Source organism: Peromyscus californicus, unplaced genomic scaffold, assembly GCF_007827085.1.
Source record: "Peromyscus californicus insignis strain IS unplaced genomic scaffold, ASM782708v3 Scaffold_6__1_contigs__length_162567912, whole genome shotgun sequence".
Classification (NCBI taxonomy): Eukaryota; Metazoa; Chordata; class Mammalia; order Rodentia; family Cricetidae; genus Peromyscus; species Peromyscus californicus.
In genome coordinates, this window is record NW_026294584.1 from 55484968 (window position 1) to 55500316 (window position 15349).

Sequence of the window (15349 nt, forward strand, 5' to 3'; positions counted from 1 at the left end):
GAGAGAGGAGAATTGAGGAAGGAGGAAGAAAGGAGGGACCGGCTGGAGCCGCCGCCAGGACAAGGAAGATGTAAAGTACGGGTAAGCCATGAGCCACGTGGCAAAGTAAAGATTAATAGAAATGGGCTGAATACAAGAGTGAGAACTAAACAATGATAGGTCTGAGCTAATAGCCAAGCAGTTTAAATAATGTAAGAGTTTATGTGTTTACTTTATAAGTGGGCTCCGGGACTGGCGGGACTTGGCGGCGGGAGCTGGAGAGAAATTCTCCAGCTACAGAAGAGATCTGGATAAACTGGAGGCAGGGTGTGGGTTGTGGGATGGGAACATGAGGGATCGTGTTGAACAGGTTGGGGGCAGGATGGAAGGGTAATGAGAGAGTAATGAGAGAGAGGTCTTGATGGGGTGCATTTTGGAGTTAGGGAGAAAATTAGTGTCAGGGAAACTTCCAGGAATACATAAGGATGACCCCAGCTAAGATTCATAGCAATAGTAGAGAGGGTGCCTGAACTGGCCATTTCCTGTAATCAGATTGGTGACTACCCTAATTGTCATCAGAGAGCCTTCATCTAGTAACTGATGGAAACAAATGTAGAGATCCACAGCCAAGCATTGGACTGGGCTCAGGGAATGCAGTTGAAGAGAGGGAGGAAGGATTGTATGAGCCGGGGGTGAGGGGGGATGTGTGTGTGTGTGTGTGTGTGTGTGAAGGTAATCACAAGGGAACTCACAGAAACAACTAACCTGGGCTAATAGGAGCTGACAGACTTTGGACATAGAGCTAGGGAGCCTGCATGGAACCAACCTAGACCCTCTACATATGACAATTGTGTAGCTTTGTCTATTTGTGGGATTTCTAGCTGTGGAATCAGGGACTGTCCCTAATGCTTGAGCTGGCTTTTGGGAACCTATTCCCCATCCTGGGTTGCCTTGCCCAGCCTTAATACAAAGGGAGGAGCTTAGTCCTACCTCAACATGACATGCCATGCTTTGTTGACACTCATAGGAGGCCTGCCCCTCTCTGAACAGAGGAGGAGAGGATGGGGAGGGGGACAGAGGAGAGAAGGGAGGAGGGAATAGAGGGAAAGGAGAGAGGAAAAACTGAGGTCAGAACATAAAATAAATGAATAAAGTTAAAAAAACTGATGTATTAGCCTCAAGAGTTGACCAATGCTGGAAAAATGTTCAAAACTCATTTGGTACCATGGATTCTGTGGAGACATCACTTTAGTAATCCCTGGGTTTGAATTTGATAATATAGTACAGCCCCCTGCTACCCTGGCCACTCCCAGACATAGCATTCTTATCAAACCTGGAGACTGAACTGTCTGCTGCCTCTGGTAGTAATCTCACCCAGTTTTATTCTGAGCATTTGCTCCTGAGTGTCTCCAAGGCCGTGTGCCAAATCCTGACATAAAAGTACTTGAGTGGCAGAGACTAGATGAGCCCATGCACCTCTACAAGGGATGCCGAGAAGATTTCAGCCTCTCCTAAGAATTAAAGCTCCAAATGTAAAGGGACATGGAGACACTGGGAAGGAAATGGGATCATGACAGACATCTCTAGAACTCACACTGTTGACTATATCAAACCTATATATTTACTTTCTCCATGTCAACATCTCCTACCAAGATTTTTATTTAGTGTGTGTGTGTGTGTGTGTGTGTGTGTGTGTGTGTGTGTCCAAAAAGGCTAGAAGAGGGTGTCAAATCTCTTGGAACTGGAGCTACAAGTAGCTGTAAACCACCATGTGGAGTTTGGGAATTGATCTCATGTTCTCTACAAAAGCAGATACTGCCCTTAACTGATGAAGCTTTTCTGTACCCCTCTAATTAATCTATCTTTTTTTAAAAGACAAGTCTCACTATGTAGCCTTGTTAGCCTGGAACTCACTATGTAGACTGGGCTGGCCTTGAACTCAGATCCTCTCCCTCTGTGTCTCAAGGTATGTGCCATCACGTTCACTCCAACTCTTTATCTTTAATAAAAGCTCTCAGCTAAAAACAAAGCATTGCTGGAAAGCAGTAGCGGTTCTTACATAGGCATCAAAGACTCATCTGTCTCTTCTCTAAGCCTAGATACCAGACTCTTTATGGATGCTCTGTAACCTGTGGACTGATCTGAAAAATGCATCACGATGGACAGACTCTGACACATCAAGGAAGGACAGATGCATCTTCATGCAGCATTCTAATTGTTGCCAGGGTCATGTGGTCCCTGTTCTTACTCTTTTTTCTTCAACAATGATCCCATAATCCATTCTCTCTAATCTAGCCCCTCAGCACAGTTGGATTCTTCATTTAAAGGGTTAACCACATCTTCATTCCCAGAAAGCAGAAATATTGAGAGTAGGCACTGATTGTGTAGAAACTGAGAGCCATGTACTTCATAATCCTATTCAAATTCTTTTTTTCTCTTGTTTGCTTTATAGTTTGTCCCTCCCCTCCAGGACAACAACCCTTTTCTACATCAGTGCTAGTAAACTAAATTCTTGTGAATGACCCTGAGACTACAGACATTCCTTAGGAGCTGTCCATGGGAAATACTGTGGCCTCATAGGAGAGGACAAGAAGCCCCTGAGAAAGGAAATATAAGCTGAAATTCTAACCAATAAAACCAGCAAGAAAAAAAATTTGTTTTCCAAAGCTAGACACTGACAAAAATTAAAGATAAAAATATAATTCAACACTTAATAGCCATAAAAGCATTCTTGAAGGTTATATATGGTGAAAGCCTTTTAGGGACTCTGGAATTGTATTGCTTGACTTCATTATTTCGATCTGCATAGGCCTTTGTGACAATTGATCACCGTGGTTGTTCCCGTTACTGTACATTGTCTCCAGCATGAGCTGTCATTTGTTTTATTGATCTTGGCTATTCTTACTGGTGTAAGATGAGTTTGCAAGAAATATGTTGATTGCATGTAGAAGGCTGCAAATAGATCCATATCTGTCACCGTGCACAAAACTTAAGTCCAAGTGGATCAAAGACCTCAACATAAAACCAGTTACTCTGACCCTGATAGAAGAGAAAGTAGGAAGTAGTCTTGAATGCATTGGCACCGGAGATCACTTCCTAAATATAACACTAGTAGCACAGACACTGAGAGAAACAATTAATCAATGGGACCTCTTGAAACTGAGAAGCTTTTGTAGAGCAAAGGACACGGTTAACAAGACAAAGTGACAGCCTACAGAATGGGAAAAGATCTTCACCAACCCCACATCTGACAGAGGACTGATATCCAGAATATATAAAGAACTCAAGAAATTAGACATCAAAATGTCCAACAGTCCAATTAAGAAATGGACTATAGAGCTAAACAGAGAATTCTCAGCAGAGGAAGCCCAAATAGCTGAAAGACATATCAGGAATTGCTCAGCATCCCTAATCATCAGGGAAATGCAAATCAAAACGACTCTGAGATACCACCTTACACCCGTCAGAATGGCTAAGATCAAAAACACTGAAGACACCTTATGCTGGAGAGGATGTGGAGCAAGGGAACTCTCTTCCACTGCTGGTGGGAATGCAAGCTTGTACAGTAACTTTGGAAATCACTATGGCGATTTCTTAGAAAATTGGGAATCCATCTCCCCCAAGATCTAGCTATACCACTCTTGGGCATATACCCAAGGAATGCTCAATCATACCACAAGTGCACATGCTCAGCTATGTTCATATCAGCATTGTTTGTAATAGCCAGAACCTAGAAACAACCTAGATGCCCTTCAACTGAAGAATGGATAAACAAAATGTGATACATATACACAATGGAATACTACTCAGCAGAGAAAAACAATGACATCATGAGGTTTGCAGGCAAATGGATGGACCTAGAAAAAAATCATCCTGAGTGAGGTAACTCAGACTCAGAAAGACAAACATGGTATGTATTCACTCATAGGTGGATACTAGATGTAAAGCAAAGGATGACTAGAATGCTACTCACAACTCCAGGGAGGCTACCTAGTAAAGTGGACCCTAAGAAAGACACAGGGATTCCCCAATGACAGAGAAATGGGTGAGATCTACATGAGCAAACTGGACGTGGGTGAGGGGGGTAATGGAGGGCAAGGGTCGGGGGGAAAGAGAGCTTAGGGGAGTGGGAGATCCCAGCTGGATCAAGAACAGAGAGGGAGAACAAGGAAAGAGATACTATGATAAATGAAGACCCCATGGGAATAGGAGGAAGCAAGTGCTAGAGAGGTCCCCAGAAATCCACAAAGATACCTCCACAATAGACTACTGGCAATGGTCGAGAGAAAGCCCGAACTGACCTACTCTGGTGATCGGATGGCCAAACATCCTAACTGTCATGATAGAACTCTCATCCAATGACTGATGGAAGTGGATGCAGAGATTCATGGCCAGGCCCTAGGTGGAGCTCTGGGAGTTCAATCGGCAAGAGAGAGGAGGGATTGTATGAGCGAGAGATGTTGAGACCATGATTGGAAAAAGCACAAGGACAAATAGCCAAACTAGTGGAAAAACATGAACTATGAACTAATAGCTCAGGAGCCCCCATGGAACTGGATCAGGCCCTCTGGATAAATGAGACAGTCGATTAGCTTGAACTGTTTGGAAGGTCCCCAGGCAGTGGGACTGGGACATGTCCTAGTGAATGAGCTGGCTTTTTGGAGCCTGGGTCCTATGCTGGGACACTTTGCACAGCCTGAGTGAAGGGAGGAGGGGACTGACCTGCCTTGACTGAATCTACCAGGCTGAGCTGAATCCCCAGGGGAGTCCTTGCCCTGGAGAAGGTGGGAATGGGGGATGGATTGGGGGGAGGGTGGGGCGGGGGTGGGAGGAGGGAGGAGGGAGGATAGGGGAATCCGTGGCTGATATGTAAAATTACATTAATTATAAAATAAAAAAATATTTAAAAAAATAAATATGTTGATTTGCATTTCTCTGAGAACTAGGGATGTTGAGATTTTTCTTTAAATACTGACCTGCCATTTATGCTTCCTCTTTTGAGAATTGTCTGTTTAGATCTGTACCCTGTTTTTTAAACTGGGTTGTTTTCTTGATATCCACTTTTCAAGGCCTTTATATACTTTGGATAATAGCTCTCTATCAGATGTGTAGGATTTGCAATTGGTAAAAATCTTTTCCCATTCTATAGGCTGCTGTTTGTCCTAGTGATGGTGCCCTTTGCCAAATAGAAACTTTTCAGTTTCATGAGGTCCCATTTATTAATTATTGACCTTAGTGCCTGTGCTAATGGTCTTCTGTTCAGAAAATCTTTACTGTTCCAGTGAATTCAAAGCTATTCCACACTTTCTCTTTTATCAGGTTCAGTGTATCTGCTTTTATATTTTAAACCTGAGTTTTGTTCAAGGTGGTAAATATGGATCTATTTGAATTATTCTACAGGCAGCCATCCTGTTTGACCATCATCATTTGTTGAAGATGCTGTCTTTCTTCCAGTGTGTATTTCTGGCTTCTTTATCAAAAATCAAGTATTCATAGGTGTGTGGATATACATCTGCATCTTTAATTTGGTTATATTAAACGATATGTCTGTTTTTGTTACTACAGCTCTGTAGTAGAATTTGAAGTCAGAAATGGTGATATCTCCAGCAGTTCTTTTATTATTCAGGATTATTTTAGCTATTCTGTTTTTTGTTGTGGTGGTGGTTGTCATTGTGGCTGTTTTCTCCTTTTCCTGTGTGTGTGTGTGTGTGTGTGTGTGTGTGTGTGTGTGTGTGTGTGTGTTGCCATATGAAGATGAAAATTAACTTTTCAAGATCTGTAGAGAATTGTGTTGGAATTTTGATGGGGATTGCATTGAATAATTACATTGCTTTTGGTAGGAGGGCCATTTTTTATTAAATTTTTTCATTTATTTTACACACCAACCATAGTTTCCCTCTCTCCCCTCTTCCTGTTCCCTCCCCCCACCTTCTGTCTAGCCATCCCCATCCACTCCTTCTCCCTTTCAGAAAGGGGCAAGCCTCCAATGGGAGTCAACAAAGCATAGTATAAAAAGTTGAGGCAGGACCAAGCTCCTCTCTTGCAGCATGACTAGGCAAGGCATCCCAGCATGGGGAATAGGTTCCCAAAAGCCAGCTCATGCACCAGGGACAGTTACTGATGCCACTGCTAGGGGACCCCAAAACAGACCAAGCTACACAACTGTTATCCATACACAGAGGGCCTAGATGGGTCCCATGCAGGCTTTCTAGCTGTCTGTCCAGAGTCTGTGAGCTCCCACTAGCTCAGGTCACCTGTTTCTGTGGATTTCCCCATCATGATCTTGACCCCCTTTGCTTGTACAATTCCTCCTCCCTCTCTTCAACTGGACTCCCAGAGCTCTGCCCAGTGCTTGCCTGTGGATCTCTGCATCTGATTCCATTAGTTACTGGATGAAGGCTTTCTTATGACAGTTAGGGTATTCATCAATCTGATTAAAGGAGAAGGTCAGTTCAGGCACCCTCTCCAGTATTGCTAGAAGTCTTAGCTGGGGTCATCTTTGTGGATTCCTGGGCGTTTCCCTGGCTTAACCCCCAAAGAAGACATTTCTTTCATTACTCTTGTCTTCTGTCCCGCTCCCAACTCGACCAACCAGATCCCATTCCCCCATCCCCTCTCCTCCACCACCTCCCCCTACAGCCCCCAGTTTACCCAGGAGATCTCATCTATTTCCCATTCCCAGGGAAATCTATGTGTTATTATGAAATTTTCTATTCATTTTACATACCAATCATAGATTCCCCCCTCCTCTCTCTTCCTACCCCCCAGCCTTCACCCCCAACCCACCCTCCATTCCTACCTCCTCCATGTCAAGGTCTCACACGGGGAGTCAGCAGAGCCTGGTACGTTCAGTTGAGGCAGGTCCAAGCCCCTCTCCCCTGCACCAAGGTTGCGCAAGGTGTCACATCTTAGGCACTGGGCTCTCCTTTTTAAGGTCCTCTTTGTTACCTAGCTTCTGTGGGGCTGTGGATTGTAGCCTAGTTGTCTTTTATTTTACATCTAATATCCACTTATGAGTGAGTACATACCATGTTTGTCTTTTTGGGTCTAGGTCACCTCACTCAGGATGATTTTTTTCTAGTCCATGCATTTTGCCTTCAAATTTCATGATGTCATTGTTTTTTGTTTTTTGTTTTTTTTTCTGCTGAGTAATACTCCTTTGTGTAAATGTACCACATTTTCTTTATCCACTCTTTGGTTGAGGAGCATCTAAATCCAAAAATACCTGATTTTTGACAAAGAAGTCAAAATTGTACAATGGAGAAAAGAAAGTATCTTCAACAAATAGTGCTGGCATAACTGCATGTTCAAATGTAGAAGAATGTAAATAGATTAATATATATCGCCCTGCACAAAACTCAAATCCAAGTGGATAAAAGGATGGCCATTTTTACTATATTAATCCTATACTTATCCACAACACAGGGAGATTGTTCCATCTTCTAAAGTCTTCTTCAATTTCTTTCTTGAATGTGTTAAAGTTTTTGTTAACACAAATCTTTCATTTATTAGGTTATAGTTACCCTAAAATATTTTATATTTTTTTGAGTTTATTATAAAGGCATTATTTCCCTGATTTCTTTCTCAGTCCAATTTTCATTTGTATATATGAGGGCTATTGATTTATTTTAGTTAGTTTTGTATCCTGCTACTTTACCAAAAGTGTTTATCAGCTGCAGGAATTCCCCAGTCAAAGGTGTTTTCTGTGTTTAATGAGATGACCATATGGTTATTGTGTTTAAGTTTCTTGATAAGGTGGATCACATTTATCAATTTACATATGTTGAACCATCCCTGCATGTCTGGGATAAAGCTGACTTGATCATGGTAGATGATCATTTTGATGTATTCTTAGATTCCATTTGCAACTATTTTATTGAGAATTTTTGCATCTTTGTTCATAATGGAAATTGGTCTGTAATTCTCTTTCTTTGTTGTGTCTTTATGTGGCTTGGGTACAAGGGTAACTATGGCCTAATAAAAGAATTCCTTCTGTTTCTATTTTGTGGAATAAGCTTAGGAACATTGGCATTGACTCTTCTTTGAAAGTCTGGTAGAATTCTGTGCTAAAACCATGTGGTCCTAGGTTTTTTTGTTTGCTTGTTTGTGGTTGGTTGGTTGCTTTTTCTTTTGGTTGGGGGAATTTTAATTTCTGCTTCTATTTCACTAGGGGTTATAAGTCTGTTTAAATTGCTTATCTGTTTTTAATTTAACTTTGATATGTGGTATATATATATATATATATATATATATATATATATATATATATATATATATATATAAATTCTTTTAGATTTTCAAATTTGGTAGAGTCCAATTTTTTAAAGTATGTCCTTATGATCCTCTGGATTTCCTCAGTATCTGTTGTTATGTCTCCACTTCATCTCTAATTTTGTTAATTTGGATCTTCCCTCTCTACCTTTTAGTTAATTTGCATAAGGGTTTGTCAATCATGAATTTCTCCAAGATACAACTCTCTGTTTTATTGATTCTGTATATATGTTTTATTTCTATTTTGTTGAAATCAGACCTGAATTTGATTATTTCTTGACATCTAATCCTTTGGGAGTGTGATTTCTTCTGTTTTTTAGATCTTTCAGGTGTGCTATTAAGTTCCTAGTATGTGATCTCTCCAATATTTTTTTTTTTTATGTAGGCACTTAGTGCTATGAACTTGCCTCTTAGAGTGCTTTCACTGTGTCCCATAAGTTTTGGTATGTTGTGTTTTACTTTTCATTCTATTCTAGATTGTTTAAAATTTCTTTCTTCATTTCTGTTTTGACCTAGTTTTCATTCAGCAGTGAGCTGTTTAGTTTCCACTAGTTTGTAAGCTTCTGTTGTTATGTATATCCATCTCTAATGCATGGTGGTCAGGTAGGATGCAGGGTGTTATTTCAGTTTTCCTGTATCTGTTGAGACTCTCTTTGTGTCTAACTATGTGACCAGTTTAGGAGAAAGTTCTATGAGAAACTGAGATAGAGTTATACATTTTGTGTTTGAGTGAAATGTTCTGTAAATCTGTTAGGTCTATTTGGTTCAAAATGTCAGTTAACTGCAGTATTTTTTGTTTGTTTGTTTATTTTTATCTGGATGACAAAAACAGAAAACAGATTGCTGAAGTCTCCCACTATCATTGTGTGAAGGTCAATATATGATTTAAATTGTAGTAGCATTTCTGTTATGGACTTGGGTGCCCTTGTGTTTGATGTATAGATGTTAAAATTTTTTACATATTCTTGGATTTTTCCTTTGATAAGTATGTGAAGTCTTTCCCTATCTTTTCTGATTAGTCTTGGTTTGAAATCTATTTGCTCAGATATTTAAACAGCTACATCAGATGGCTTCTTAGGTCCATTTTCTTGGCATACCTTTTCCCATTCTTTTACCCTAAGTTGGTTTCTGTCCTTGATGTTAAAGTGTATTTCTTGGATGCAGCAGAGGATAGATTCTATTTCTGCATCCATTCTGTTAGTCTGTGTCTTTTTATTGAAGAATTGAGACTATTGATATTGCAAGTTATCAATGGGCAGTGTTTGTTTATTCTTGTTAATTTGTTATTGTGATGTATATTTTTACCACCTTGATTTCCTGGACTGGGATTATTTATTTCTTATGTTTTCTTTGGTGCTGTTAAGCTCTTCAAGTGAAGTTTCCTTCTAGCACCTTCTGTAGGGTTGGGTTTGTAGATAGCTACTGCTTAAATTTGATTTTATCTTGGAATGTATTTCTTTCTCTATATACTGTGATTGAAAGTTCTGCTGGGTATAGTGGTCTGGGCTGGCATCTGTGATCTCTTAGAGTGTGTAGAACATCAGGCCCTTCTAGCTTTTAGAGTATACACTGAGAAGTCAGGTATCATTCTAATGGGTCTGCCTTTTCCCCTTGCAGCTTCTAATATTTTTTCTTTATTCTGTGTGTTCAGTGCTTTGATTATTATGTGCCAAGGGAATTTTCTCCTCTGGCCCAGTCCATTCAGTATTCAGTATACTTCTTACACCTCGATGGGCATCTCTTTCTCTGGGTTAATGAAAATTTCTTCTACAATTTTGTTGAAAATATTTTCTGTGCCTTTGACATGGATTTCTTTTCCTTCTTCTGCTCCTATTTTTTTTTTTGATTTGGGCTTTTTGTTGTGTCCCAGATTTCCTGAATGTTTTGTGCATGGAGTTTTCTGGATCTAACATTTTCTTCCACCAATGTATCCATTTATTCTATCTTGTCTTCAATACCTGAGATTCTCTCTTCCATTTCTTATATTCTGTTGGTGAAACTTGCCTCTGAGGTTCCTATTCAAGTTTTTAAATTTTTCATTTTCACATTTGTCTCAGTTTGGATTTTCTTTATTGATTCTATTTCCACTTTCAGGTCTCAAACTGTTATATTTATTTCCTTCCGTTGTGGGTCTCTCTATGTGTCTCTGTCTCTGTCTCGGTCTCTCTGTCTCTGTCTCTCTCTGTGTTTCATAGATTTCTTTAAGGGGTTTATTAATTTCTTCTTTAAGGACCTCTATTATTCATAAAGGCTATCTTAAGGTGTTTGTCCTTTTCTTCAGCTGTGTTATAATTCTCTGGGTCTACTGTGTTAGGGTTGCTGGACTCTAGTGGGAACATATTGTCCTGGTTGTTATTGATTGTCTTTTTACACTGATATATAGGTGTCTGGGTTTGGGAATATTATAATTTTAGATGCTGATATCTTGTCTGGTATTTATTGGGTGGGTGTTTTGTTCTTTGGTTTTTGTTGCCCTTTATGGTTCTTAGGAGGAAATGGTGACTGTGTATTGTCTTGTAGGGAATGCTAGGTGTGGCCACTTGAGGTCTCATGGACAATCTGCTTCTAGGTATTAGTAGCTGATACTTAGGAATAGGGATGGGCTAGAATGAAGGGTTGTTGAGGGGGTTCACAGAAGGAAGGAAAGCAGTGTGGTCCACCAGTATCTGAGTATTCTCCTGGGAATGGAGGCAGAGAGTGAGAAAAAGTCACAGCAAATAGTAGGCTCCCGAGCTGATGATGAGACTGGGGAATTGTATTTGGAGGAAAGGAGAGAGAGTGAAGACCTGAAGCTTTGCTGGTATACTTGCTTCACTGGCGGGCTTGGTCAGAGGGCTCCAAGGGAATGCCTGTTGGAGTTGGGGACTGAGACAAAAGGATGAATGGAGAGGGAGGCTGAAGGAGAAGATCTGTGATCTGTTGGAGATGGAACAGAGAGGAAAGTGAGGCCACAGCAGCTGGATTGCCAAAGAGCTCAGGGTAAGACTGGGATATTGGATATGGAGGAAAGGACGGAGAGGTGAAGATATGCAGTTAGCCTACCTGCTTCCATAGCCAGGGTGCCCAATGGGATTCTGGAGAAAGTCTGCTGTAGGTGGGGGTTAGGATAAGGGGATGAGTGGGGGGAAGTAAGGTTGGAAGAGCAGATCTGCATGATCCTCTGGAGATGGGAGCAGATAAGGAGAGAAGGCCACAGCAGGCAGTCTGCTCCAGAGCTGGGGCTGAAACTCTAGGTTTTCTTACAAATGATATTTATCAGACTGAAGAAATCAGTCTCAGATTATTTAATGACCTGTTTATTATGGCTACATGTTGAATATGAAAAGTGCTTTTTCTGCCTCTATTGAGGCAATCATATGGTCTTTCCTTAGTCTGTTGATATGATGAATCACCCTGATTAGTTCTCACATATTTATCTAACCTTTTATCAAGCTGTATTATCTTTTCCACACAATCCCTGATTGAATTCATTGGCATTTTGTTAAGAATTTTATATCTATGTTCAGCAGGGATTTGGGCTGACAGCTTTTCTTTTTCATAACATTAGCTTTTCTTCTTTTGGTATGAGAGCAATACCTGCTTATGAAATCAGTTTGTAAATGTCTCCTCTTCTGTTAAGGAAGTATGTTTGTAGAATTACTTTTCCCTCTCTATGCTTGTTTGAGTTAAATTTGTTCTTTTTCTTATTCCTTAAGCTAGAGGTTGTAATCATTGCCAGGTATGGTAATCAGGGAGGGCTTGTAGAGAAGTGTATTTCACATCATGGCATCCTAGGAAGCAGAGACAAGGGCATGCCTGCATTCACCTGGTTTTTTCCTTTGCCACTCTTATTCTGTCCAGGTCCCCGATCCATTGCATCATGATGCTCACACTCAGGATGGATTGTTTACTCTCAATCAATCCTCTGTGAAAATGCCCCCATAGGCACTCTCAGTGCTATGTTTCAATCTCCTAGCTATTTCAAATGCAGCCAAGCTGGTACTCAAGATTGACTAGCATGGATATAGCCTGTCTGGGTGAACGTTTTGTACATTTGAAAGTGAGATGTACTTTGTTGTTTTTAAGTAGCTCATTCTACTGGAGGCAATTGGAGCAGGCTATTTGGCAGTGAAGTTTAAGTGTTTCATACCCTCATCGATTTTGTTCCTAGTAAAAGAAGAATGTTCTCATCTTCAATTTTGAAAATGGATGTGCCTGCTTTCCTTTTCAGTTGTTTTGACTATCATAAAAGAAACATTTGTCTTCATGTACTCTGCTTGGGTATTTAGGACTTCCACTTTCTAAACCAATATTGTTTATAAGACCACTGTGAATGTCAAATAAATTTGAGGCTACATGGATCTAATAAAAATTATAACTAACAAAATTAAATGTTTTGATGTCTGTATTAATTATGTGAAAAGTTTTATATTGTAAATACAAACTTTTTTTTCTATTTATCTGTCATAGAAAATATTGTGTTTCAATTCTCTATAATGACTACTGACTGGATCACAGGAGAAGGCATCTTGAGATACTTTTAATATGAATCAACAAAAGTAATATTTGACAATGAAGAGATGGTTTTTAGTGTTAGCAGCATATAAATAATTTCCCTATAATATCAAGGGTCTCAATTTTCTACTTTCGTCAAAAAGGTCAAAATAATAGTTTCAAAATACAATTAAGAATAATTATATCTCAAAAATGCACAAAAAGAAAATATCTACATAGAAGTAATAAAATAGTAATATTGAATTTTCAGGCATCAATAGCTGGTTACTAATTCATTATAGAATAATAATTTATAGTGTTATGTTTCAATGACATCTTTCATGTAATTCTTGTTTTTTATGGTTTCATTGCTTACCCTATATCAACCACAATTTATAAAACATAGATGTGAGAGCCTTTGCATTTTGCTACTAAAACTTTAAAGCAGAGAATCCAGGAGACATGTCATTTTTTCAGCATGTGTTATCTACTTTTTAATAAACAAAGAAAGCTCAAAATACAATGAGAAACGTAATTTGAGGTCTGCTCAGTGTAAGGATGCTGAAACATACTCAAACAATGAAAAGAAGGCTTTGTTCTTTATCAGAGGAACATTAGCTACCTGCAGAAAGAAAAGAGCAGAATCAGGATGATACAGAAAAGAATCAAAATGCAGGCTTGCACAGGAGCATGGTCTCAACAGGACCAACTGTTGTTGTTTGTTTTTCAAAAGCGGCTACCTATACTAGTAGAGTTCTGAGATCTCTGCTGTATAGAAAGGATGTAAAAACGATCCTCAGAAGTCTATCTTTTTATGTTGCGTTTATTGGTGTGGATGTCTGCTGTAGGATGTCTTTCTGTATGCTGTAACTATGTGTTGCTCCCATTGGCTAATAAATAAAGCTGCATTGGTCTATGGCAGGACAGGATAGAGCCAGGCAGGAAAATCCAAGAGAGATAATGTGAGGAGAAAGGAGAGTAGGGAAAGACACCAAACCGCTACCCAGGGAGCAACATGTAATGGGATGCAGATAAAGCCATGAATACATAGTGATACACAGATTAGTAGTTGTGGGTTGAGTTGTTATAAGAGCTAGCTAGTCAGAAGCCTGAGCCATAGGCCGTATAATTTGCAATTAATATTAAGCCTCTGAATGATTATTTTATAAGCAGCTGTGGGACCACTGGGCCGGGTGTGACTGAAGAAACTTTCAGCTACAGATAGCAATAAAAGCAGATTTGAGGAAAGCTTCAGGAGCCCTAAAAACTAGATCAAAGCTTAGCTTTCAGATACCTAGCATTCAGATAAACAGAGTACTGGCAAGTACTGTTTTATTCTGCACCCTGAAGTCTCTGAACATGATCCCCCCGTGTCATGGGAGACCCTTAACTTCTATCAGTCACTGAAAGTGGAATGCAGATTTTCATGGCTTAAATGATTGATATTAGGAGGACATAAACTCAGAAAGTGAATGTGAAACAATGGGGAATGTTATATGCAAAAGGAAGTGAGAATTAGAAGGATAATTATACACAAAGATTCTTTGTCCCCAAATGCCCATGTGTCTACTATAATGAAGGGATGGATGAAAGCCAAGAGAATGGCAGACAGGGGAAATAAACAAAGACTAAAATCCTGAAAGCGACCAACATGGGGCCAAAGAACAGCCAGTTATCATCACTAAAGGATAAGCAGCTGACCTGGTTCAGTCACTAGTGTAAGAACTTTGGGTCTCCAATGAGCATGAACTCATTAACAGCCCACTGTACCCTACAGATAAAACAACATGGAGCTCAAAGAGACTAAGTGGATTCTTTCACACCCCACAGAGGAAAAGAGATGTAGATTAGTCAAGAACTACTGAGCATTGATGCTCATGTTGTTCCTAGGACATGTTGCTCATGTGTCACGGTCACTCATTCCCAATAAGACAGGGGCTGTAGTAGTAAAGGAGGGAAGGTATGTAAGAGGAGCATGGTAAGTCAGGGCTTGCATGATTAACTGACTCTTTTCTCATTATTGAATGTCCTTCTCTGTTACTTCTTACAGCGTTTAACTTAATTTTTTTGATCTGGTGTAAGCATAGATATGTGGAATATATTTTCCCACTCTTTCTTTTTTATGAATTGTGTGTTCCTTTATTTAAAGTGAGTTTGACTCATATAAACAGCACACTGTTGGGTCTTTTTTATATTGGTTCAATCAATCTGTTTTTAAAGGAGAATTAAGTATTATTGATGGGTTAAAAACCTTGTTACTGTCAATTTTTTTCATGTTGCAGATCACTGGTTTGATAGTTTTCCTATAATGTTGTCTTTGAATCCTTTCTGGTTTTGTTCATGCTTCCAGTAAAGGAATTTTTCTGTTGTTTTATTTTTGATTGCTTTGTTTTGAATTGTGGCTACCCATAGGATTGCATAGAATATTTTATAACATTATACTTCAAGACAGTTTACTTCAAGCTGATAGTAACTTAGCTCTGAATGCATATAAATCTTTACACTTTCATGCCTTTATATTCTCTTTCTGAGATCAGAATTTACTTCATTTTAAAATACATACTTCTTGATAATTTATTATAAGTTTTATTGCTTTCTGTCTTAGTTTTCATTCCAAGTACTAGGA

General features: G+C 39.5%; 1 protein-coding gene across 1 annotated transcript in view; it reads right to left on the bottom strand.

Moving 5' to 3' along the window:
* Nucleotides 1–15349, bottom strand: part of LOC128098287 (TRPM8 channel-associated factor 1) — a 74236-nt gene that overhangs the window by 58202 nt on the left and 685 nt on the right. The gene's annotated exons all lie outside the window — the stretch shown is intronic.